The sequence below is a fragment of the Haemaphysalis longicornis genome, unplaced genomic scaffold (assembly GCF_048455015.1).
Source record: "Haemaphysalis longicornis isolate Haplotype H1 unplaced genomic scaffold, Haemaphysalis longicornis Haplotype H1 scaffold_5, whole genome shotgun sequence".
In the NCBI taxonomy this organism is placed as follows: domain Eukaryota; kingdom Metazoa; phylum Arthropoda; class Arachnida; order Ixodida; family Ixodidae; genus Haemaphysalis; species Haemaphysalis longicornis.
The window spans coordinates 103,441,964-103,468,050 of NW_027526385.1; the positions used below are offsets into that span (position 1 = coordinate 103,441,964).

At 44.4% G+C, this 26,087-nt stretch overlaps 1 non-coding gene across 1 annotated transcript; it reads left to right on the top strand.

Annotated features, from left to right (window-relative positions):
• Positions 1-20,788: 20,788 nt before the first annotated feature.
• Positions 20,789-20,861, top strand: Trnat-ggu (transfer RNA threonine (anticodon GGU)). Its single transcript has one exon. It is a non-coding gene; the product is annotated as a tRNA-Thr (tRNA).
• Positions 20,862-26,087: the final 5,226 nt, after the last annotated feature.

Sequence of the window (26,087 nt, forward strand, 5' to 3'; positions counted from 1 at the left end):
TGACTGTCACAGCTTGCACGAATTTACTGCAGCTTTGCTACTGATTCCAAAGGCGTTTTCCATCCAAGATACGTCGAATCAAGATTCACAGCGTATAATATATTGTACGAATATATTAAGTGCAATGCAGTGGTTCTAAACTACGAGTGAAGGAACATTGTCTGTAAATAGTATTTTATTCTCTACGGCTGCTTTCCGTGAAGCAAAAAAGAAACACGTATGGTTATAGCGTTCATTGTTTTAAGGGAACACCTGCATTATGCAAAGCTTTTTACAGGTATAGGAAGATTCATTGTGCCTGTGAAGCACAAGAAGCACTAGTTGAGTTTAAAGAACGCTCCAGTTGTCAAGACCAGAAAAGACAAGACAAAAAGAAAAAAATTCTTGTAAGTTTGACCAATAAAAGACACATTTGTGGACATGCTTTATTATACGTAAACGAACGGGTGAAATGCTTTTTAGTTATTGGCCTGTGTTCATATTGAACGCAGATCTCCAGCATTGCCCCCGGCTAAGAGTCTGTAACGAGCATTATTTGACAGAGGCCAGCAGAAGGGTAAGGTTGGCGCCACTTACGCCTGAGGTGGAAATGCTGTAAAAGAATACCGTGGATAAATGCCGAAACCAAATTAGTTTTCTACTTGAGGACGGGCCACCGGTCCTGCTCAGCCAAGAGAATGAGGAAAACACCTTATTTTTTACGGCTGTTTAGTTCGTGCCTGGACAAACAAGAATAATAGAGGTTGATAGTGTGGCTCAGCAATCGGTGTTGATGGAAAAAAGTGCGCACTGTTTTTTTATACCACCTATCTTTTGATGGCGGCTTCGAGGAAAGACTGTCTAATCGCATCAAGAGCAGTCTTGTACAATTGAGTGCGAATAAGAAAGCATGCCGGCAGTGTAATCATACCTGCGTGAGGTTCCAGTTATGCTGTTATGTGTAACAAGGTAACGCAGTATGGTTTAAAAACGTAAGGACTAATCATTAAAAGGACATACAAAGGTTATGCGCGCCATCGGGCACCACGAATGTAAATACGTGTCTCATGAAGGCACTTCTCAAGCCTGAAATATCGGAAACATACCTAAGTGTTTGTATCGTATATATTCTGGACTGTGAATTGCACATCAATTACCTAAAAATAAAGTTTACAGCATGCTTCGGTGTTTTAAAACAAAACTTTTTAACCTGTCGTATTCACTTCAGTTAGAATCGGATGCCACTTTCACGCGGCCAATAGTGGAACATGCGGCTTATATTCGGCACTCGGGCCTCGTCTCTTTAACTTCCTGTGTCAAATCTGTTCTGAAAAGAAGAATCGGATGTACTTCTTCCAGACGTATTTAGACAACTGAGGCGACAACAAGCAACTCGAACTTTCTTGTACCCAACCTGTCAACACATAGTCAGCACGAAACTTTAAAACACCCTTTGCAACAGCCTTGAGAGTTTACTCAATTAGATTTTTACGTTCATATCATTTCACCAGCGGGAAGATCGCATCTATCATTTGTAGCGCCATTTCCTTTATCGCGGTTTTTACCACAATCAATGAACCAACTGAACTGCCATCGCGAGCCGATAGTACTTTTCACGGTAATGTGTTGTTTTGTTGTAGGGGCTGTAATAGCTTATCTTTGCACAGTGGCATGATTTTATTTTGTTACACCTTTTGTGCCTACATGTTGTCCTTCGGTGGTTACTATTTTGCAGCGAAGGCGTATATACTCAACCGTTCAGTTCACATTCCGGTGAAGCCGCTTTACTTCGGACCGCTTCTCCGCTCATCGATGCCACTGCCGATTACTCTTTCATTCAGAAGCTGCGCAATGGGCTGATAACGGTGCTAGCCACGTTATGAGCAGTTGCACTTATAACTTGCTATGGGTTGGACGCCTGGCTCTCGTTCGGATGAAGAAGTGTGGGAATTGACTGACCATCGGCGCACGCAGAGGAGCGAGAAAGCAATCAAAAGCCGGTGCCGCAAACCATGAAGCTGCCGCCATTGTCACGTGTATATAAACCATTTTGGTAGCCTTGCATCACTGCTTGAGGGAAAGCTACTTCCCCGCATAGAACACCGACGGGAGCCATTAATTCTTGTTCAGCTTGAAGTGCTTAGGGAGCGCGTTTACTCCGGTGCCTTTCACGTCTACGTACTGGCACATCGGAGGTTGCTGGTTTATGCATGCAAGAGTGAGGGTGGAGGGAGCTGGGTACGCGCACGCGCAGCTATGCTTCAGGGGCTCACCGAAGCTGTGGCCGTTGTGGCGGTGAGAGATTTCAACGTGGATGCCTCACGGTCCAATGCGATCTGTCTACGGTAGTGCGGGATCGAGCGGTGTGGGCTGGTGTGTTACGCATGCAGTACGACAACTATGGCGTAGAAGCGAGAGACAGCCACATGTTTGTCCGCTAGAATAAAGCCCGAGGGATTTGATGTTCCATTCAGATAATTGGCATGCAAGTATGCTCTATTGCAAATAACAAACAAAAATGTTTTATTTCGTGCACTTCTTGCACTTCGTGAGGGAACTGGTTTGTTTTCCCTGTGCACTGAGTGCTCTCCTCTTGCGTTGCAATGTCAAATCCACATAATGGTTATGAAAAGAGTCAAGTGAGTAGGTGCCGCAAAATACGCGCATACTGGGCCTTTTATATAGGTTTGTTGTTTTCGTAACTTCTTCCTCTCAAATGTTTTTTTATTGGTGTATGTCGTACCAATAGTCCACGTGCTATTAAACCACTTTTTCCTTTCCAATGCGCTCAATATAAACTAGTAAAGAAGTTATTGCAATGACGTCTGCTTTAATAAAGCTGTCGGCAAACATTACCCGCACTGTGCCGTACGTTCGTTAAGCCAGCAAAGCAAAACACCGATGTTTGCCGAACACTCACAACTACTTCTCTTGCCGCTCCCAGAGAGTCTCCACAAAATGCGGACGAAGCGACAAATGCGTGAAGCGCGCACCGAGTGTCGTCAGAAGGCAGCTATGAATTCTTTTGTTCACGCGTAATCCCGCAACACAAAAAATGACCCGGAGCCATTTGGTGGCGTTGTGTTTTCTGTGCCTTGCAAGCTTTTCAAATCTACAGAACGATGAGCCCAGAAGCAACCCAGAATATGGCTGCGGCATAGATCATCCACGGCGTTTTCTCGAATGCGCACACTGCGTAATGTTTCAAAATTTTTTAACGCATATAAACGTGCAGGTAGGCCACAGTTAGAAATGCAATAAAAATAAGCTGAGCTAGCAAGGTAGGAATGAGAAAAACGCGAGGCAGGAGAACGACGCATAAGGTCTTTGGCATGGATGTGTTCAGATTGCAGACTGTGGATTAGACTTGGAAAATCAATAAGATATTGTGAAGTTCACATTAGGTCTCATTTATGAAACCATCAAATAGTAGCAAATATGACACTATAGGAGGCTTTTATCAGGCATGGTTTCAGCATTCCTTATATCGCGATTTTAGAAAACAATAAAGAAGTCGTACGTAGGCGCAGATGATTGCCTCTCGCTGGAAAGTACGTACCAAATGTTTTTCGTGCACACGAAAATCAGCTGGAAGATCCTTGTCTAGTGTCAGTCGGTGTCTCTTTTCCGCTGATATCTTTTTTTTCTGTGCCAAAGGCTCCAATTTGCAAGAACATCTTTGCTTATAATATTTATTTTCTCGTTTTTATAACGGGTAGCGTTGTTCTTGGCTTTCTTGCAGATACAAAAAGCTTATAACTAGGAGCATGTTACTACTTAATTTCGCTGACGATGTCAATGTCCAAGATATGAGCAGTATTTTTGCATTACGCTTATCTGGTTCTGCCCCGGCAAATTATCTTATTGGCCGTACTAAAATTTATTGTCCTTTTCAAAAAATGAAGGAAGCCCACACTAATGCGTAAGACGTGAAGGTAGCGAAACGGTACGCAACCTTCAAGGCAATCATGAAAGTTTAAGTCCACGATTGCAGCCGAATCGCCTCTTTTTCGCTTTCACAATGACCTTTACTCCACCACTTTTGCTTTAAGTGTAAGCTTCTTTTAATGTTTTTTACGGGATAACCATTGAACGTCACCTTGGAGGGGCGTACTGCATGACGTGTCTTTCTGGTTTGGACGAAGTGTAGCCGCGATTAAGCCGAACGCTGGAGTTTTTTCAGCCAATCACGGCCAATATCTTTAAGTGGGTATGCTTGGCTCGATAAGTGTGCGCCGGAAACGCCCGGCAGTTACCGCGAGGCATGCACGCTCGAGCGCTCGGCATTTTCGTGGTTTTTAACTGCTGCACGGCAGCCGCAATCTCCCTAAGTAGCTATGCTTGTCTTTAAAAACGTGCGAAGGGGATGCTAGGCGTACGTCGTGAGGCGCGCACAGGCGGGCGCTCGTCGTTTTCCTAGTGTTTGAACTGCCGGTCGGTAACCGCAATCTTGGTCAATCTCCCTGCGTGGTTATGCTTGGCTTGACAAAATGAGCCAGGGACGCTAGGCGGTCGTCCCGACGCACGGACTTACAAGTGCTAGGCACTGTGTTGGTTTTGCTGACTGCCGGGCCTGTCACCGCGAGGCCCGCGTTCACATGCGTGCTCTCGGCAATTTTGGGGCATTTTTAGCTGCGGACATGAAAAATTACGATTTGCCATACAGCTGCGCTGCTAATAACATCCAGGGGATGACTAAGTTTTCAGAACCCAAGATGAGGCTAAGGCGTTCCTAGATGGCAGTAGCCAATGAGCGGCCGCTCGAAGGAAACAAGGTCCCTGCGTCTGAAGCCGACACGAGGCACCTTCTATGGACCTGCCCTGCCCTTCAAACCTGTCGCCTGCAACACCTCCGGGGCACAGGGCTCCATCCTGGGAGACCCCCTGATCTACAGCGGTGGATATGGGGCCCTCAGTACCGGTCTCTGTTGACGTTTCTGCGTGAAACCAATGTAATGTTGTATATATGACTGTTATGCCGTAAGGCAAACTCTCGCAAAAAAAAACAAGGACCGTGTTTTCATCAAGGACGTTGTTTCCATCGGCAATTGTCAATAATTGGGAGTTTTTCCCATCTGCAGATAAAAGTGTATGCAGCAAAGCGGTTATTGTACGCAGTATCAATTCTCTGAAGGAAAGAAAAAATAGAAACGATAAATATTATCTGAAATACGCAACCAAACCAGCCATCTAACACTGGACTCCTGAACAACTAGGGTTCCATAGAAGCATTCTGAGATGTCGTAAATTTGATAAAACTTTCTTTGTTATTATAGGAATGATAATGGTGCGTGTATGTTTTCCTAACATGTTAATTTGGCAAAGTGTTAATAGACCCCATGGACATTGCACACAAAAAAAATCGGAAGGGGCTGAACGATTACGATGGTACGTTTTTGCTGCGAACGCCCCCCGTTATGTGTTTTGTGGGAATTCGGTATGCTTTTATCTAGTCCTTGAACAGCGCAGCTCAGGGTCCCAGTGTCAGGCGCTCATCTACAAATGGCACAGTGCGTCATGTTCCGTAAAATACGTTATCTTGTATATGCCGTCAGTGCCAGATTAACCTTGCATCGTCTCAGAAAGTATACTTAAACGAACCGCCTCATTTATTTGAAGTGTTTACCGAAAACGAACCTTCCATGGAGCCATACGTCCTGCGCTTGCAAAATACGACTAAGGCTAAGCTGAAAAATTAATTCGCGGCTTACGTTCGTCTCAAGGATCCTTCGTTACGTGTAGGGTTTGCGGACTTCATTGACGTATTGTTTTGCCTGACTTTTCCTAGCATTACAACTGAAGTTATATTTAAGGGCTGGTGTATTACAACAGAGCGTCTTAAATGAATACCTAACGAAATGGCTTTGCAATGGAGTGCCCTAATCCCTAAATACGGGATTAACAATGTGTCTTAACTGCACTTTACGAGAAACTCAATTTTTACTAGGCAACAAACCGTTGCCTGATTGCCTACATTATTTTAATTAATTTCGCATTATCAGCCTTGGGCCGTCTGGCGAAGGTGAATGGGTGGTATGGGTTCCACTAGCATGCCGAAGCAAGAAATGACACGCGTTGTCATTTATGCGTGTTTATTTGCTTGGTGGAAGTTGTCCGACGTTCTTGAATAAAAGGTGCAAAGAGCACATCATGGAGCAGTTTAACCAATAAAACCGGCTGTAAGCCCGATTTAAACTATGGCTATTTCTTGTCCTTTTAAAAGATAGCACAGCCCTTTCTCGATCATCCACGCGATACACTGAAGATTGATTGATTGATGGTCGGGTTGAACGCGCCGATGCAACGCAAGCAATGAGGCGGGCCGTAGTGGAGGACTCCGGACTAATTTTGACCACCTGGGGATCTCCAACATGTGCCGAAATCTCGTACACAATGCCGTTTTTGCTTTTCGCCTCAATTAGAAAAGCGGCTGCCGCGGCCGGGAATTGATCCCGCGTCCTCGTGCTCAGCAGCAGAGTGCCTCAACCACTGAGCCACCACGGCGGGCATGCACTCAATACCAAAGATTCCATCTGGGACCCGTGTACAGGTAAGCATAAGCCTATTACTTCTTACATCTTCCCGACAAAGTACAAAAATACTAACGTAAAAAGAAATACACTCAGTAGTATTACAAATTACAGACAAACCTTTCAAAAATTATAAGAGACTACGCTGAGACGATGACAAAATTCAGCTTTCTTAAGGTACAAAGTAGCTTAAAGCTAGAACAGAAAAATACAATACCGGAAAACGCACTAATAATAACTAATATTACAACAAACAATGATAACTTGCCATGGGGAGCTCTGAACGATATAAACATAAACACCGTCATACCTGTACACACCGCTGAAGACCGTGAAAAAGGAAGTCCGAAGAAGAACAGTATCACAGAAGAGGGCCGACACATTGCAGCTCCCGTAGAAGAGATGACAACGATGCCACAAACGACATTCCTTTCGCTTGTCGTTTTATCACATTGCTTCCTGCTTAGATTACTGTAGAACCAAACGCTCATAATACGTACAACAATGGCAGCGCATGAACAGTGCCCATTATAATAGGAGCCATGCTGATAGCTTAGCGGTCAATTGCGTTCTGCTTCCTACAGTAGAAGGTAGAGAGAACCTATTGGCCTGTGCTTTCCTGGATGCACTGCCTGATTTCTTATCATTGTTTCCGGCTATTATATTAGCCACCGATGTTTTGCTTCACTGTGGGTTTACGATACCCTTTGTTTAGGTCTGTTGTTTTGCAATTGCCAAGTTGGAACCCTCTTCAGCTTTAGGCTTTCACGTTGAAGTTGTTTTATTTCTTTTTTGGCAAATGTTATCGATACTGAATTCACCAATTTAGCGCCGTAAGGTTGATTGCTCCACGAGCAAGTTCGCACAACGTTCAGACAGGCACTGACGCGCTGGCGAGTTTTTGTTCGCGTGGTGTTGCCATAAGCACCGATTGCCTGCGGTCACTGCCCCGAATCAGCCGACTCTTTGCCTGGTTTGATCACGACTCGTACCTTACAGATACGAGCCGGGCCAGCTCCAAAGGTGGGGGAAAAGCGCATCGCCTTCGAACGTCTCCGGTGACGTGGAGAACGTTCAGTCACTGTGTACGGCTCGTCTAGTGATCGTTATGATTCCAAGCCATACTGGCAGGCTTATCTGGGGTATTTTCAGCCGACACCATGGTACAAGACCGGTATGCCGATTACCGGAATATCGAGAATGCCCAGCTAGCGATAACCTCAGATGCTAAGCACGTTGTTTTCCAGAAGCGAAACCGAAACTGGTTTTTATTCTAATCCTGGGCATCGTCCAATCACAATAGCACTTGGCATGGACGTCACTGCTTTCATTGGTGCGGCCGGCGCAGGCTGCGCATGGTCGTTTGTGTTCTTCCAGGCTTCTTGAAATAAATATTGCATTGTAGTCCGAGAAAACAATGAAAAGTGTGTTTGGTGAGCCAGTCCATAGAACGTAAGCGAAAATAGAATCCTTAAAAATTCACTTCAGTGTCCCTTTAATTCGTTTTCCCAGCCGCTTTGCGGGCATGTGGTAATGTGCAAGTAGGTTATATTACGCTCAACGTCAGAGGATGCATAGGGGCTTCCGAGAGCTCACTCTTTTTGTCGTCGACTTGCGTTCTACTCCCGTATAAATATTACAGCACTTGTGCATGCAGTCGAATGAAAAAAAAAACTGTCCCATCCCTCCCTACAGAATGTTGATAGAACCGCGAAAGCTTTCTCACATCGACACTGCGTCCAAAGTGTGTCAAAACGTTCGCTACCTGTGTGTTCTGCCTTCGCTGAAAATCTGTGCAATCAATCGTCAAAGCTTCAAAGACCCAAATTGCAGATCAAGAAGGAACTCACGCAATGATCTTTCGCGCATTAAACAAACACATCTACGAATGATCTAAATTAACACCGATACAGGGTTTATGATATAAACGTGTGCCATTCTACTCTTTCATGATACATACCTGTACTACCTTATCTAGAAACTTTCGTTTTTCGCGATATTGAAGCAGCCGTGTTGACACAATGGAAGCCGGGTTTCACGCCGGCTTTTGAGTCCACCAACCCGGTTAAGGGGAGATACATTTGTTTTTTGACAGGACGCCATCGGTCCAACTCAGAAAGGATTTGCTTCAATATTCTTCGGGACACCTCAATGTGCTTACGAAATTTGAAAGCCAAATCAATATGACTTGTCCCATGACCCATGAAATACTTTGTGACTGTTATATTTTCTTTGTTTCTCTTTTTTTGCTTTCACTACTTCGTCTTTTGTTGAGAATACCTTAGGCTGATTGGTGACACTTCGCACCAAAGCTGCCTTCGAACCAAAGTTTTTGCGTCTGGGGCCCACGTGTTCATTTTACGTATGGCCGCGTTCCCCTGGGACGATAGGAGACATCGATGCATTACGCAATAAAGTAACTAGACTAACGCTCAAACTAGCTCTGCAGCATTCTTAAGTCGCGTTCCGGTAGCGCACTGGCTCCTATTCTAGAGACCCGCCTTCAATTTCTAAAGAAACTATAATGCGATTTTGCTCTACTCCAAAAGGGGCCACTTTCATGTGTTGCGAAATAAAACCGCTGTTTAGCATAACAGGACGCCTAATATTAGGTTTTTCCTTAAAATTTCGTGGGGCGGTGCAAGTCGCACGAATAGCGTGCACCTAGGGTGGAATGTTGCAGCATTCAGGGCTGGCGTGTTGTCAATATTCCAGTATGAGCAATGTGAAAACAAAGCCGTGTAAATGGCGAATATTACTGAAAACGATCTGTTATTACTATAAAACGTTTTTTCAGAGCTCGCTAAGAAGAGTTTTGCAAAGCAGTGAACAATCCATTTTTCCACGCTCCCGATAAACTTTTTCCCTCTCTATGTTGCTATGTTAAGAGCAGAGACAACAATTCATGTAATTTTTATCGATTTATCGCGAGGGAAAGCGAGTGACTTAAAGAGCTTTTATTTAGGCTTCTCCACGCATGTGTTCAGTGGTCACCTTAAGACGTAAATTTCGACTATACAGGAGCAATTTAGGGGTTTCCACATTAGGAGAAAAACATAAAACGTGACCTTTCTTCTCATCCACACAAATATTCCTTCAAATTTTCTATAATCAGTGTATAAAAATACATGTTTTTTAGGGTGCAGTTCATTTTAAAACACCCAGCGTTTATTTTCGGTCTATTTTCCCAAACTTGCTTCAGGAACGTGTGAGTGTAAAAGTACATAGGCGCATATTCTCATCACAGACAATAAATAAAACTATCGTATACAGCTTCTTCTAACACCGGAAGCAATCAACGCGGCCTATTTTGCTTTTTAGGCCGTGCGAATTGTTTTTATTTGATGCCCCACCGTAGGACAACCTTGCTTCAGCAGATTTTATGGAAGCGTTGCTTTGACAAACAAAGTGCGCAAAACAAAGCCGTGTAAATGGCGAATATTACTGAAAACGATCTGTTATTACTATAAAACGTTTTTTCAGAGCTCGCTAAGAAGAGTTTTGCAAAGCAGTGAACAATCCATTTTTCCACGCTCCCGATAAACTTTTTCCCTCTCTATGTTGCTATGTTAAGAGCAGAGACAACAATTCATGTAATTTTTATCGATTTATCGCGAGGGAAAGCGAGTGACTTAAAGAGCTTTTATTTAGGCTTCTCCACGCATGTGTTCAGTGGTCACCTTAAGACGTAAATTTCGACTATACAGGAGCAATTTAGGGGTTTCCACATTAGGAGAAAAACATAAAACGTGACCTTTCTTCTCATCCACACAAATATTCCTTCAAATTTTCTATAATCAGTGTATAAAAATACATGTTTTTTAGGGTGCAGTTCATTTTAAAACACCCAGCGTTTATTTTCGGTCTATTTTCCCAAACTTGCTTCAGGAACGTGTGAGTGTAAAAGTACATAGGCGCATATTCTCATCACAGACAATAAATAAAACTATCGTATACAGCTTCTTCTAACACCGGAAGCAATCAACGCGGCCTATTTTGCTTTTTAGGCCGTGCGAATTGTTTTTATTTGATGCCCCACCGTAGGACAACCTTGCTTCAGCAGATTTTATGGAAGCGTTGCTTTGACAAACCGAAGAAACAAAAGTGGAGCGGTCCAGGCGATGTCCGCAAGTGCCAAAATGTGCGTTCAATTCTCTAATGGTTGCCCCTGACTACATAAATGACCCGTGCGGCCACAATAACGTCAAAATAACGCACAGTGTCATTCCGTTATTTGCACACATTTTAAATTTCTTTGTCTTCCTTTGCAGAGTGCGTAATCAGTTTGGCTGTACGAGATATTTGTCGAGATCTCTTTTTGTTTATATCTCTGTACGTAAAGAAAAATTGAATGTTCGATCATCCCGTGATGAGCCACTCCATGAAGCCTTCATCTCTTCGACTTGATTGTTCGGATTCGAGCACTCCAACCTCCACCTTAGAGGGGACGGTTGCCATGACACCAGACAGGACGCGATGTTATTACGGCCCCTTCCTTAAGGGAATGCAATAACCTTGGGGGTGAGACACGTGCAGGCCCTCGTCTCCATTCCGGGTAAAGAGCAATGCTTTTTTCGGTGAGAACGGCCCTGCCTCCATTGCTCAAGAAAGCTGCCTTCTGTGTTGATGGCTGCATTTGCTTTTACCAGAAGAACAGCAGCAAGGCCAAGCGGGATTCATAGCATAGAGATTCGCCAGTCTGCACTCTAAATAATAGGAATTTGCTTGTAGTTATGCCTCGTTAACCCATCAATTGAGGCTGGCTAACATATCACTGTGGGGAAGGAGTTACAATGAAATTTATGAACATACACGCCAAAACCGTGAGCGCAATGCATAGGATGACACACTCATTTCCGGAAAACAGTGCTTTTGGATCACTGAAAAAAAAAAACATGATTTCTCAGGACATGACTACGACTTTCTGAAACTCTGGTCGCAAAACATGCAACCTGTAATCATTTTAGGTGTGGAGTACCTTCGGACAGCACAACGTCCGTCCGCGTCCATGGCATAGCATTTACAATCGCAAAAAAATCACACAGACACTGGCAGCATTCGGGCCCGTGTCTGGTAGACCAGACAGAGTTAGTGGCAGTCGTCTTACCTATTGGGCTACCACAATGATCAGTTAGTACACGACAGTCAAACGGCTTAATTCCTCGCTTGTAACGGTTCGGAGTACCTTAATACCTTCCAATGTCCGTCCGCGTCCATGCGTGCACACACCACCAGCAGGCCAAAATCAAGCGAAATTCGATTTGATCCGTGAGTTGCAGTTCCACTTAAGGAATGAGTTGCAACTCACGGCTCAAATCGAATGACGGTCGGTGCGCAAATTGGATGTCAGTCTGGGCACAATTTGGATGTCATTTCGGGTCCCCGTACTCCGCACCCTCATCATCAACCACGCAGTGAAGATGCTGCCATTTTTGTTTTTAGTGTCTGGCCGAGCCCACCGGTGCTATCGATGTTCCAAGCAAAGCGCGTGTTGCGTTCTCTTGGTGTTGTATGCAACGAAGGCTACTTTATTTGAAAGGGGAGTGCACCTCGTGTTCATCACTATACTAGGGTGTCTTTCTTTAATCCCCAACGTTACCGGTCTGATTACCGTAAATTTTACCGTCAGTGTTACCGATCTGGGGACTGCACACGTCAATCGGTAAACTGCCTCTTGGACACCTGTGTGTTTGTGAAGGAGCTCATGTTTGCTATAACAAACATTGTTTACTGAATTAACCCTACATTGTTCTTTTCTGTGCGTCAATAAATTACCTAGAATTGATTTACTGGCCTTCAACGTTCATCTCAATCGTATTGTGTGAAACGTAATGGGCGAAAATATAGGAATACGAAACATAGAATCTAAGTCGGCGTTCATTGAGAAGGTGTTGACTTACGACCTTACCGAGGATGTCGTACATAATTACGGTCCTAAATTCAGTTTATGAAGTCGGCTATGAGTAATATCTTTTCATATATTCGCATCAGGTATTCTTACATGTATTTAAGCCTCTACCATAGTGTATTCTGTGGATCCGAGTATGAATTCTTCCCTGTCTGATCTGTGCAGTGGTATCCTGAAGGCGATACAATACTGAAAACAATCTTATCTGTAGTGTAATTTTAAATTAATTTTGAGGCCCCATAATGCTGCCACAATGCAATGGGCAAGCAAAGTGATGCGGTAGTCGCAGAAAAACAGTAACAGAATACGTTACCTGTCACTTCAAGTAAGGAGAAAACCTAAAAGCTTGATATCAAATCCAAATGAAAGTAACCCATTACCCTCAATGCTGTAAGGAGGATTAACTCCTATCGACACCAAGTAGTCATTTTTATACAGAATAAATGTATCGTAAGGAGAACCGCTAATGTCATGCCTGAATCTGACTTAAAAACTACAGATGCGCCATACAGCAGAAAAAAATGAATCTATATCGCTAACACTAAAACATAAAGGTGTACCGCCTTCACAGGAGCTCTGCTACTAAGGGAGCAAGGGAAACATAGTCTCGTCATAACAAGAACACTAAGAGAAACTGTTATTCGGAACAAACAATTATCGGTGAGGCATTATCGGTCAATTGCGATTGGTGGGGGCGCATACCGGAGGAAACGCAATGACACTATTAAGGCAAAGCTGGGTTTGTTGCAGGATTTAGGTATTGGCCGCCGCTTAAGTGCAAAAACTACAATTGAGTTAGCAAGGGAATTGCACCCTAGGCCCCACTTTAGGGAGCGACTGTTTTTTCACCACACTACACCTGCACGTAGCCAAAGGAGGAAGAAAACTGAGCCCAGTGCGTCCAGCGGTGACGTCATTCCACGTGCCAAGAGATGGCCTCGTGCGCACCGGGTGGCACGTCATTGTGTCGGCAAGTGAGAACAGATGCGCACTAGGCACGGAGAGCGATCATTACGGCGAAGCTCTGACGTCAAGTTTAGCCATAATGGGAAACAGCGCAAAAACAAAACTTGGACAAGAAAGACAACGGGACGAAGCGCTTTCTTGTCCAAGTTCTGTTTTTGCGCTGTTTCCCATTATGAACCTATACCAACAAGCCCAACTCGCAGTTCTTCTAAAAGTTTAGCCAATTTGCCTTTTTATGTAATTCACGCTTTAGAGTCAAGACAAAAACGAAAGCGAGGAAATAGACTTAAGCCAGGTGTAGCGGCAAATAAGTCTGACAAGTGCTGGGATTGCGGCTTCAGATGCAGAATGCAGGCCTAAGTGCCCTAGGGACTTTATTACTGCGCATTCAGTTGTAGGTGTGCAGTAGTTATAAACGGGGAAAGTCGTTTAAAAAAAGTGCGCCAATCTTCCCGCGAGGGAACACTAATGTAATGGGACGCATCGGGGGGGTTCAGTTGGCGTTTCCATTGGGTGTATTCTCTAAATCGCGTGAAACGTGTTGTGAACGCATATGATGCATTTCAATCACATGCGGGTGTTTTCATACGAACACCCGCATGTGTTCGTATGAGCATTTGGACTGACGCTGGTATTGGATTGCGTCAGTCCACTCGCTGAAGGGACAGTCGCTTCCATCACATCTTCATCCGAAGATCTTCTGCTTCAAGTCAAGCACGGAGGTATCGTCAAGCAAAGTCAAGTCAAGGGCGAGAGCGAGCGATTGACTGATCCGGCCCCATGCGCTCCCCCACTTATATTCCCGCTTTTGAAAGGAGAGGAGCCGGGGGAGAGTCGCGCGGATGCGCACGACTGTTGTTATGATAATGAGACGGAGCGGGAGCGCTGCGCACAGCTGTCGGAAAGAAGAACGGAGGAGAGTTGCACATGCGCAGTGAGTGTGCTCGACGCCGCGACAACGAAGGGACATACCCGAGAGCACGAGATGCGTCGCATCTAATAAAGGACGGAGAACGCGACTGGAAGCCTTGTATAATAATAACGTCGTCTGTTTACGAGCTGATCAGCAGTTCACGTGCTCGTACCATGTAATGTTGTAAGGGGTCGTGCGTAAAATTGTTTAGAGAATATTTGCTTCTCCAAAGTGTGCCGTTCAGTGCCTGGAGAATTAAAAATAACTTGCGCGCTGCTGTTGGTTAACGAACAGGGGCTGTTCTACAGATTTTTCAATTGTCCGAGCAAGATGACACTTTTTGCGAACATCAAGTGAGTTAAACATTATTATTTTGTGGTATATGTGTCTTCTTAAAACCAAAGGTTTTAGCTCGTCATCTAGGCAAATTGTGAATATCTTCAGAGATACGTGTATTCGTTTCTGATGGTGTGCGTTATCTCTTTGCCTGTTTAGTTTTTTTTCCGAAACCACATCTGTGGGAAGCCTCGGTGAAAGGGCGTAGAACAGATGGTCAGATGGTGGTGGAATCCGCGAAAGCATGAGAGGGGTAAACAAATAAGTGGACGAAGAAGAGCTGCGAAGATACATACAGAGGTCGCTTGCGACGCCTCTTTTCCGTGCAGATGGTCGCCTGGATGTGTGCCCGGCCAGCCCCATGTAGGGAGCCTCGATGTACGGACGGAGGCTTGTCCGGCTGCGCGCACGGCCCCTACCCGCAACCGACTTGATGCCAACCCCTCATGTAACACCCTGCCATGGGGCTTTGGAGCTATATTAAATAAATAAAATAAATAAATAATGTTGAGACGTTCTTGCAGGTAGGGAGATTTGAGGATCAGTGTGACTGAGGGGTATGCAGTACGTAAAGACAAGTCTGCCGCACCAGTATAATCACATTTTCATCCCACAGTAAATGGAAGAGTTCGTCCCAAGAGCCTAATGTTTGGCGATGCGAGACTCTGGAGAGAGACTGTGCTTGAATCAGGCGCTTGAAACTTTACTGCTCTTGAGTATATTGTTGTAGTTCTTATCCCTAACCATCTTATGCTGGAACAAAAAATCATTTTCCTGTTGTTTAGAGCCTATATCTAATGTCAGCGGCCGGTAACTTTATTACTTCTGTCCCTAACTGCCATTTTGGATTATACAAAGAAAACAAACATGCTCACCCTAATTTCCTGTCTTTGCCTGGGGAGCAAAGACGAGAGAGTACGTGCGGAAGTAGGCTTTGGAATTTCTTGGGGAACAAGACTAGCCGTATAAATAGACCAATGGATCTCCACTCTCGGAATGAGGTACGCGCTTGAGCTTCGTGTTTTTCCTAAGCCTAACTCCACCACGAGGACGCTAGGCGACATCCTGTTTGTTTTCTTTTCTTTTCGGTCTGATGCGCTTCACCAGAAGGATCAGTCGGCGCTTAGTAGGCGCGACAAAGCAGCTATTTCCGAAACAGCGCCGACTGGGCGGAGAATGAGTGGGCGGGTGCTTCGCGTAACGGTTGAATTGAGGTGTGGACGCCTGTTTATTTTTTATATTAGTGTGGACACCTATTGCTTTGTTGGTACAGAAATACAGCTGCAGAGAGTGACTGACATTACATAACATAATTTGAGTGTTCAGGTTGCTCCAACAAGACTATCGTCTTTTAAATTCCTTCGGCAAAGTTCAAGGTCTTGAGAGCAAAACGCAGGCTGAATACATAACGCGTTTACCGTAGTGCTTGCCCGTTACTAGCAATAGTGCCGTTCTCAGGGCTAACTTACTGTCGTCAAGCCAGAAGAAACACTCATGGTGCTACATACAATATCTGAAAGCTCAAATGGAGATGTCCATAAGACTTGTCGCTGCTGTCAAGCACCCATGCTACTATATTGAAAGGTCCCAAGGAGCGATTCGAAAAATGAGAACAAAATGGGAATTACTTCTTGTTTACCTCATCTGAAAGATCCTCTCTTTCAAAACTCAAATTCGTGCGCTCATCATGCACATACCCATTCTGGAAGTTGGCATCGAGGTGACAAAATTGCTTAAACCTTCCTTGAGCGCGCTTTTCTTCTTTACTACTACTTTTTATCCTCAGTGGGGGCGTCATTTACTGTATTTTATGCAGTTGTGCCTCTAGGTGCACACTCTATGTGCACGGGGAATAAATCAAATGGCAATGGCACTGTTATTGGAGTTTGGACCAAAATATTTTTCTGGCACCAAGGGGTAGCTGCCTTTTGTTCGTTGTATCCAGAACGTCCTTTTTTGTTTGTGCGGGTCACAGTTTCCTTGCACAGCTTATCCCTTCGTGCTGCTCACGTTCTGAAATTTGGATCGTATTCATCTTTTCTCCATATCAGATCTCCTTAAAGGATAAACAAAGCTCCGTGGTTTCGGAGCATAGATGTTGGGCGTGTCAAATTGAGTGTCGAACCAAGCTACTTTCGCTTCCTGCAATCCTTTGATATCGAGAACCACATGACGAGCGCGGCTTCGCGAAGTACTCTCGGACATGAATGAAAGAGCCCACAAATGGCTCATTGCTAGCCTTTGTTCTGCTAACCAACTGCAACCTTCCCTTCTCCGCCACAATTTGAATTCTTGAGCACTGTTAAGTTACTGCAATTACGTGAATCGTTGGGGCCGGTTGGTATGGTTAAATTTGGCCGCGGTACGATTTTTGTTTTAGAGTGCACCTTCGCTGCATGGTCTAGGGCGGCTTTTATTTTCCTCTAAAGGCTAGCCAGGTATTCATTCATTTTTGTGTCACTTGAACTACAAAATAACGGGTTGATTTTTTGTGGTATGCTTCGTTTGAATGCTCGCTGCATGCGCCCCTTATATATATATATATATATATATATATATATATATATATATATATATATATATATATATATATATATATATATGTAGCGAATCAGAATAGGAAATGAGCGGCTCGTTGAAAATAACACAGACATAAGGGTTGGCAGTCGAGAAAACCTCGGAAAGCAAAGGGGAGGATGTGGTAGATAATTGAAACAGATTAAAAATTTGGAAAGAAAGAAAGAAAGAAAGAAAGTGAAGAAAAAATGCCCGCCAGGTGGGATCCGAACCCACGACCTCCAGAATACCGGTCTGGTGCGATAACCACTACGCTACCGGCGGGGCGATTTTCCCCTTCACTTTCTGGGCTATTTATGTTAGGTATTTTTGTTTCCTGTGCTTGGGGGTGGCAGCCACCGCCATTCGGACTACTCGGGGTGAAGGGGACCTTCTTTTTAACCCCCGGGTCGTGACTCGAGTGTCTACGACATGTCCAGAGTGGTCGACCAGCGTTGAACCCTCTTAAGCTCCCTATGGCACCAAGACTGACAGAACAGAGGCCCTCGCTATGCATGTAGCGAATCAGGATAGGAAATGAGGGGCTCGTTGAAAATAACACAGAAATAAGGGTTGGCAGTCGAGAAAACCTCGGAAAGCAAAGGGGAGGATGTGGTAGATCATTGAAACAGATTAAGAATTTGGAAAGAAAGAAAGAAAGTGAAGAAAAAATGCCCGCCAGGTGGGATCCGAACCCACGACCTCCAGAATACCGGTCTGGTGCGATACCGGTCTGGTGCGATCGCACCAGACCGGTATTCTGGAGGTCGTGGGTTCGGATCCCACCTGGCGGGCATTTTTTCTTAACTTTCTTTCTTTCCAAATTCTTAATCTGTTTCAATGATCTACCACATCCTCCCCTTTGCCTTCCGAGGTTTTCTCCACTGCCAACCCGTATTTCTGTGTTATATATATATATATATATATATTCTTAATTCTTAATCTGTTTCAATGATCTACCACATCCTCCCCTTTGCTTTCCGAGGTTTTCTCGACTGCCAACCCTTATTTCTGTGTTATTTTCAACGAGCCCCTCATTTCCTATTCTGATTCGCTACATGCATAGCGAGGGCCTCTGTTCTGGCAGTCTTGTTGCCAAAGGGAGCTTAAGAAGGTTCAAAGCTGGTCGACCACTCTGGACATGTCGTAGACACTCGAGTCACGACCCGGGGGTTAAAAAGAAGGTCCCCTTCACCCCGATTAGTCCGAATGGCGCTGGCTACCACCCCCAAGCACAGGAAACAAACATACCTAACATAAATACCCCAGAAAGTGAATGGGAAAATCGCCCCGCCGGTAGCGTAGTGGTTATCGCACCAGACCGGTATTCTGGAGGTCGTGGGTTCGGATCCCACCTGGCGGGCATTTTTTCTTCACTTTCTTTCTTTCTTTCCAAATTCTTAATCTGTTTCAATGATCTACCACACCCTCCCCTTTGCTTTCCGAGGTTTTCTCGACTGCCAACCCTTATTTCTGTGTAATTTTCAACGAGCCCCTCATTTCCTATTCTGATTCGCTACATGCATAGCGAGGGCCTCTGTTCTGGCAGTCTTGTTGCCAAAGGGAGCTTAAGAGGGTTCAAAGCTGGTCGACCACTCTGGACATGTCGTAGACACTCGAGTCACGACCCGGGGGTTAAAAAGAAGGTCCCCTTCACCCCGATTAGTCCGAATGGCGCTGGCTACCACCCCCAAGCACAGGAAACAAACATACCTAACATAAATACCCCAGAAAGTGAATGGGAAAATCGCCCCGCCGGTAGCGTAGTGGTTATCGCACCAGACCGGTATTCTGGAGGTCGTGGGTTCGGATCCCACCTGGCGGGCATTTTTTCTTCACTTTCTTTCTTTCTTTCCAAATTCTTAATCTGTTTCAATGATCTACCACATCCTCCCCGTTGCTTTCCGAGGTTTTCTCGACTGCCAACCCTTATTTCTGTGTTATTTTCAACGAGCCCCTCATTTCCTATTCTGATTCGCTACATGCATAGCGAGGGCCTCTGTTCTGGCAGTCTTGTTGCCAAAGGGAGCTTAAGAGGGTTCAAAGCTGGTCGACCACTCTGGACATGTCGTAGACACTCGAGTCACGACCCGGGGGTTAAAAAGAAGGTCCCCTTCACCCCGATTAGTCCGAATGGCGCTGGCTACCACCCCCAAGCACAGGAAACAAACATACCTAACATAAATACCCCAGAAAGTGAATGGGAAAATCGCCCCGCCGGTAGCGTAGTGGTTATCGCACCAGACCGGTATTCTGGAGGTCGTGGGTTCGGATCCCACCTGGCGGGCATTTTTTCTTCACTTTCTTTCTTTCTTTCCAAATTCTTAATCTGTTTCAATGATCTACCACATCCTCCCCTTTGCTTTCCGAGGTTTTCTCGACTGCCAATCCTTATTTCTGTGTTATTTTCAACGAGCCCCTCATTTCCTATTCTGATTCGCTACATGCATAGCGAGGGCCTCTGTTCTGGCAGTCTTGTTGCCAAAGGGAGCTTAAGAGGGTTCAAAGCTGGTCGACCACTCTGGACATGTCGTAGACACTCGAGTCACGACCCGGGGGTTAAAAAGAAGGTCCCCTTCACCCCGATTAGTCCGAATGGCGCTGGCTACCACCCCCAAGCACAGGAAACAAACATACCTAACATAAATACCCCAGAAAGTGAATGGGAAAATCGCCCCGCCGGTAGCGTAGTGGTTATCGCACCAGACCGGTATTCTGGAGGTCGTGGGTTCGGATCCCACCTGGCAGGCATTTTTTCTTCACTTTCTTTCTTTCTTTCCAAATTCTTAATCTGTTTCAATGATCTACCACATCCTCCCCTTTGCTTTCCGAGGTTTTCTCGACTGCCAACCCTTATTTCTGTGTTATTTTCAACGAGCCCCTCATTTCCTATTCTGATTCGCTACATGCATAGCGAGGGCCTCTGTTCTGGCAGTCTTGTTGCCAAAGGGAGCTTAAGAGGGTTCAAAGCTGGTCGACCACTCTGGACATGTCGTAGACACTCGAGTCACGACCCGGGGGTTAAAAAGAAGGTCCCCTTCACCCCGATTAGTCCGAATGGCGCTGGCTACCACCCCCAAGCACAGGAAACAAACATACCTAACATAAATACCCCAGAAAGTGAATGGGAAAATCGCCCCGCCGGTAGCGTAGTGGTTATCGCACCAGACCGGTATTCTGGAGGTCGTGGGTTCGGATCCCACCTGGCGGGCATTTTTTCTTCACTTTCTTTCTTTCTTTCCAAATTCTTAATCTGTTTCAATGATCTACCACATCCTCCCCTTTGCTTTCCGAGGTTTTCTCGACTGCCAACCCTTATTTCTGTGTTATTTTCAACGAGCCCCTCATTTCCTATTCTGATTCGCTACATGCATAGCGAGGGCCTCTGTTCTGGCAGTCTTGTTGCCAAAGGGAGCTTAAGAGGGTTCAAAGCTGGTCGTCCACTCTGGACATGTCGTAGACACTCGAGTCACGACCCGGGGGTTAAAAAGAAGGTCCCCTTCACCCCGATTAGTCCGAATGGCGCTGGCTACCACCCCCAAGCACAGGAAACAAACATACCTAACATAAATACCCCAGAAAGTGAATGGGAAAATCGCCCCGCCGGTAGCGTAGTGGTTATCGCACCAGACTGGTATTCTGGAGGTCGTGGGTTCGGATCCCACCTGGCGGGCATTTTTTCTTCACTTTCTTTCTTTCTTTCCAAATTCTTAATCTGTTTCAATGATCTACCACATCCTCCCCTTTGCTTTCCGAGGTTTTCTCGACTGCCAACCCTTATTTCTGTGTTATTTTCAACGAGCCCCTCATTTCCTATTCTGATTCGCTATATATATATATATATATATATATATATATTCACGGAGCCCCTCATTTCCCATTTTCTGATTCGCTATATATATATATATATATATATATATACTAAGGGTTGGCAGTCAAGAAAACCTCGGAAAGCAAAGGGGAGGTTGTGGTGGGTCATAGAAAGAGATGAAGAATTTTTTGAGTCGAAAAGAAAGTGGTGAAAAAATGCCCGCTGGGTGGGATCCGAACCCACGGATCCCACCCGGCGTTCGGATCTCACCCTGCGGGCATTTTTTCACCACTTTCTTTTCGACTAAAAAATTCTTCATCTCTTTCTATGACCCACCACAACCTCCCCTTTGCTCTCCGAGGTTTTCTTGACTGCCAACCCTTATTTTTTGTCTGATTTCACGGAGCCCCTCATTTCCCATATATATGTATATATATATATATATATATATATATATATATATATATATATATATATATATATATATATATATATATATATATATATATATATATATATAGAATAAGGGTTGGCAGTCAAGAAAACCTCGGAAAGCCAAAGGGGGAATGCGGTAGGTCATAGAAACAGATGAAGAATGTTTTGAGTAGGACAGAAAGTGGTGAAAAAATGCCCGCCGGGTGGGATCTGAATCCACGACCATCAGAATACCGGTCTGGTGCGATGGCTAGCCGTCGCACCAGACTGTGAAGACCATCTTTTCCCCCTTAATTGTAACTTCTCCCCAACCTGATGTATCTGCGCGTGCCCTTGGAGTGTCGCCGAAAGAGTTTCTTCGTGGACGGAAAAGCTGTATTTTCTTTTTGGCTAATCATATAAAGTTCCGCTTTAAAATGCAACGCAAACAGTTCACGTGAGGCACAATGTTAGAATATCGCCGCGAATAATATATTGTATTCATTGTTTAGACCACACACCCGTTGAAATACACCGTTCGCTTACACGTGAGCCACATAGGTCACTCAAGTTCTCATCTGAGTTCACACCAAGACCCGAAAGTGGCTGTCGCCGTAGGGCAGTGTCTGCATTCTGCATCCGGAATGGAATTCGCTGCATTTATATCGAAAAATTATCCTTCACTCTTCAATGCAAATGAAGACGTGAAAATAGTGTTTTCTTTGCCGCTCTAGGAGAACGGTATTTCAGCGCGTGCAATAAAAGATGCATTCGCCATGGCCGTGCATTTAAATAGAACATTGAGAATCTATTTTTGTTGCTAGCGCCTCATTGAGTAAACTTCTTTTAGACTGCAGCATTCGTACCTGTCTGCAATACGTCGGAACAGATAAGATTCTTGCTGGCTCGCATTCCTTCTATAAAGCTCGCATCAAATGCCTGTAAGGTTGGTGTGTAACTTGCCACAGAAAATGATAATTGGTACTGATTAAAATATGATGATCAGTCCGGAGTGCCCTCGCCTCCCTCCCATTGTAAACGTATGAGTGAGTGCCACTGGCACATTTAGCGCACATGGGCGCACAAAATATGTACTTTTGCAACCTATTATGCATCAGACGATGATGTACGCCGAACAAAACAAAATATTTTTTTTTGTGAAAGCATTAAAACTTAAACAGAATGCTCCCGTTTATTTGTGTTTCCGAACAGTACCAACCGCTTTTCATGCTTTCTTATTTATCACAATTTGTCAGCCTATTTCTTCATTAGAATGTAGTTACGTTTAAATGCTCAAAAAAGCGCTGCCGGTTGGCGCAAATATACCTTTAAATTTGTTTGGGAATTTTTCTTGCTTATATTTATTGCGAAAGCCTCTACCATTTGCGGGGCTAATCCTACCATATTTCGGTGCACTCTGAGACATAAGTTGTTTTGGCGGCAATCAAGATCTTCATGTCCGTTCCTTATTCAAATTTCTGTGTCAGCACATCTTTACTAAGAATAAGTCCTCACAGCTACTAATCGTAGAATCCTGAGAATCGCTTGAAAAAAACTTATTCATGACGCGAAAAATGCCTCACTGTAAACAATCCCTTGACCTAAGTTTCTGAAGCAAAACCAATATTGCGAATTAGTGGAAGGGCGCGCAAGGATCTGGTTTTCTTCGATTAACAAAATGCTCTTTCTGCGTGCTGCACTGGTCTTTCCTGCCCTTCATTATCCGTGTATGAGCCCTCTATTACGGGCATCCCTTGTCAGTTATTGGAGCATTGGCGTGAGAATGTGCCCGGCAGAAGGGATTATAGAAGTAATCAACTTTTTGCGACCCGTCAGTTCAGAAACATCCGCCAGGGATCGCCTGTTATCCCACCTTTCCGCGGACCGATCTAAAAATTTGCGATTATACCCCTTCTTTATTACCCGAGTGGATTTATTCTTAAAAGCCTGCTTATCGGTTTATCGCATTTCACCCTCTGTCATCGTGTCCATGTGTACAAGGCTATATCTATGGATTACTCAACCGAGTATACCAGGATATCAAAGTTAAGTCGACAGGTTTTTTTTAATGAGGTGCTTAGATGTACGTGATGACGACTTCTACAGTGAAGTTATGCGCCCAGGGGGACACAGAATTAGGTGGTAACTATTGATTTCGGGGGCTTAATTACCTAAAATTGAATATGTAAGGTTTTAGTGGCTGCAGTGAGCAGGCATGTTTGTATTGAAAAGTTAGACGCAATCGTGTTTACACGTAGTATCACTTGTCAGAATTCATCTAGCACATCCGTACTCCGAGATATCGAACTACGAAGTTTAATTGCCGTTCTCGTGATTCCGCATGCACGAGAGCGAGAACCGGCGTAAAGCTCTTTCCTCCGTTTTGAATGGTGCCTGCTGTGTACGGTGTTTAGTTTGACAACGGGGTGGAGGCGTAGGCAAAAGTGAGAGTTGCCCCTCTTTCAGTCATGGCTGAAGTTGCCGTAATCTGAAGTACACCTAACTGCTATCGAAACACAGAACAAAAGGGAGGAGCTTTGCGCCGGTCTTTGCTGTCTAGCATGCGTTATCGTGCGAACGGCAATTAAACTTCGCATTTTGATATGTCAGAGAAGGGATGCGGTAGAAGAATTTAGCCAAATAAAACCCCGTAGAAACACGATTGCGTATTACATTTAAATACAAACATACCTGCTTACTGCAGCCAAAAAAGGTAATTATTCTCTCGTAGTTAATTAGGCAACCGACATCAATATTTACCAAACCAACTCTGTGTTCCCCTGGGGGCATAACTTCACTGTATAGGGGGCGTTCTCGTATATCTAACTGCTTAATTAAAAAAAAAAAAACCTTACGACTTTATGCTAAGCACCCCGGATAAAAATTTCGGGTAATTTTTCAAAGCCTTATTGTAGACATAGTTAAATGCATGTCTAGCCTGGAAAGCGCGGTAAGAACAGTGGTAGGATCATATTTGGCTGCTCATGTTAGTGCCTTAGCCCTTTTCCCTTCGAAGGTAAAGTAATAAAATGTAAAAAAATTCAAGGTTGTTCAAAGTTTCATTCTAACTGACGTTGTCTTAAAAACACATGAACTGACACGTGTTGTCATTAAGTCTGTGGTATATATAAGCGCTGTAATGTTATTGGTACCATGGGTACTCTCGAGATTGTTAATTCAAGTTCCTGAAAATTTATTAATAATTTATTATTATAAAGTATTATAATTAGCATCGATATTTTCTCCTGCGGCACTATGTAAGGAACCCACTGACCGCAATGACACGTGTTTTGGAAATCTTAAACTTCGCACAGACATATGCGGGAAATGGTGACGACGCCGCCTTTACAGGGGATTAAGGACGCAGCAAAGAGACTAAAAGCGTGCGTTTCGACTTTCTGTTACTCATGCATCGCCGGGGACGAACAAATACTGCGCATTTGTGCACACGGCCCACACGGTCACAGTTACTCCCCTAGAAGGTGATCGATTACCCATGAAGTCCAGCGGCCTCTTTTTAGTCCCTACTGTGCTTCCTTTTGCATGTACATGACCGTTCGCCATTTGTAATCTTTGAACACGTGACATCAGAGAGCAAACCCATCACGTCCGGGATCCCCCAGGGCTACGTTCTTGGCCCACACCTTTTCCTTATCTTGAATAATGCATCACGGGAAATATTTATTGCAACATAAAAGTGTATGCTGACGATTGTATTATCTACCAGAAAATAAACTATCCTAGAGACCATCTCGTACTCACTTACTTTTTAAATCAGGTTGTAAATTGGTGCCAAAAAAGGCCAATGAAGAATAATTTGAAGAAAATACTGTGCACGGCAATAACAAGAAAAAAAAAACCCATGAATTCCTCTCACCGCATGCAACTGGGCAAGGTAAATGAACACAAATATTTAGTGTAATTTTAACATCTGATCTTAAATGGGACTCGCACATCGCAAACGTTACATCCCTGCCTTGGGCAAGTTGTTTTATATTTTAAAATGTTTGCGGCTTGTGCCAAAATAAACTAAACTTCTAGCTTCCGCCATATACAAAAGGCCAGTACTAGAGTACGCCGACGCCGTATGGTTTCCCTATAGTACCAGTAATAAAAAAAAACTGGAAATGATTATAGGCATATCATCAGATTTATTTGCAACAAGTATATGCGTACGGACACAAGAACTGATATCTTAGCTTATTGTGGGTGTTCTACACTTTAGTTTAGAGTACAACAAGGAAGATTATAGTACCTGTTCCAAGTCTCGCACATTCATTATAAAAGCGACGCATATATTACATCCGCCTTTCCGAAAACCGTAAAACAAAGGGAAAGCACCCGCGCACTTTAGTCGAATATTCTGGTTATAACGATGCCTTTCAGTATTCATTTTTTTTCGCTCTTCATTTGGGAGTGGAACCGCTTAAACCCGTCTAAAACTAACCCGGAAATATTATCTAAATTTTTATTAAGAATCGTGAATACTAACTCCTACTTGAAAAGAACCGCAGCGGTGGCTCAGAGGTACAGCACTCGCCTCGTATGCAGAAGGTACTAAGTTCGAATCCTGGTGCCGCCAGGCACCCACCGGCTTATTTAATGGGTACAGGCGTCCCTGGTCGATTGCGGACCCTTGAAAAGGGAATCCACGTATGGAAAGCTGCCTTTACC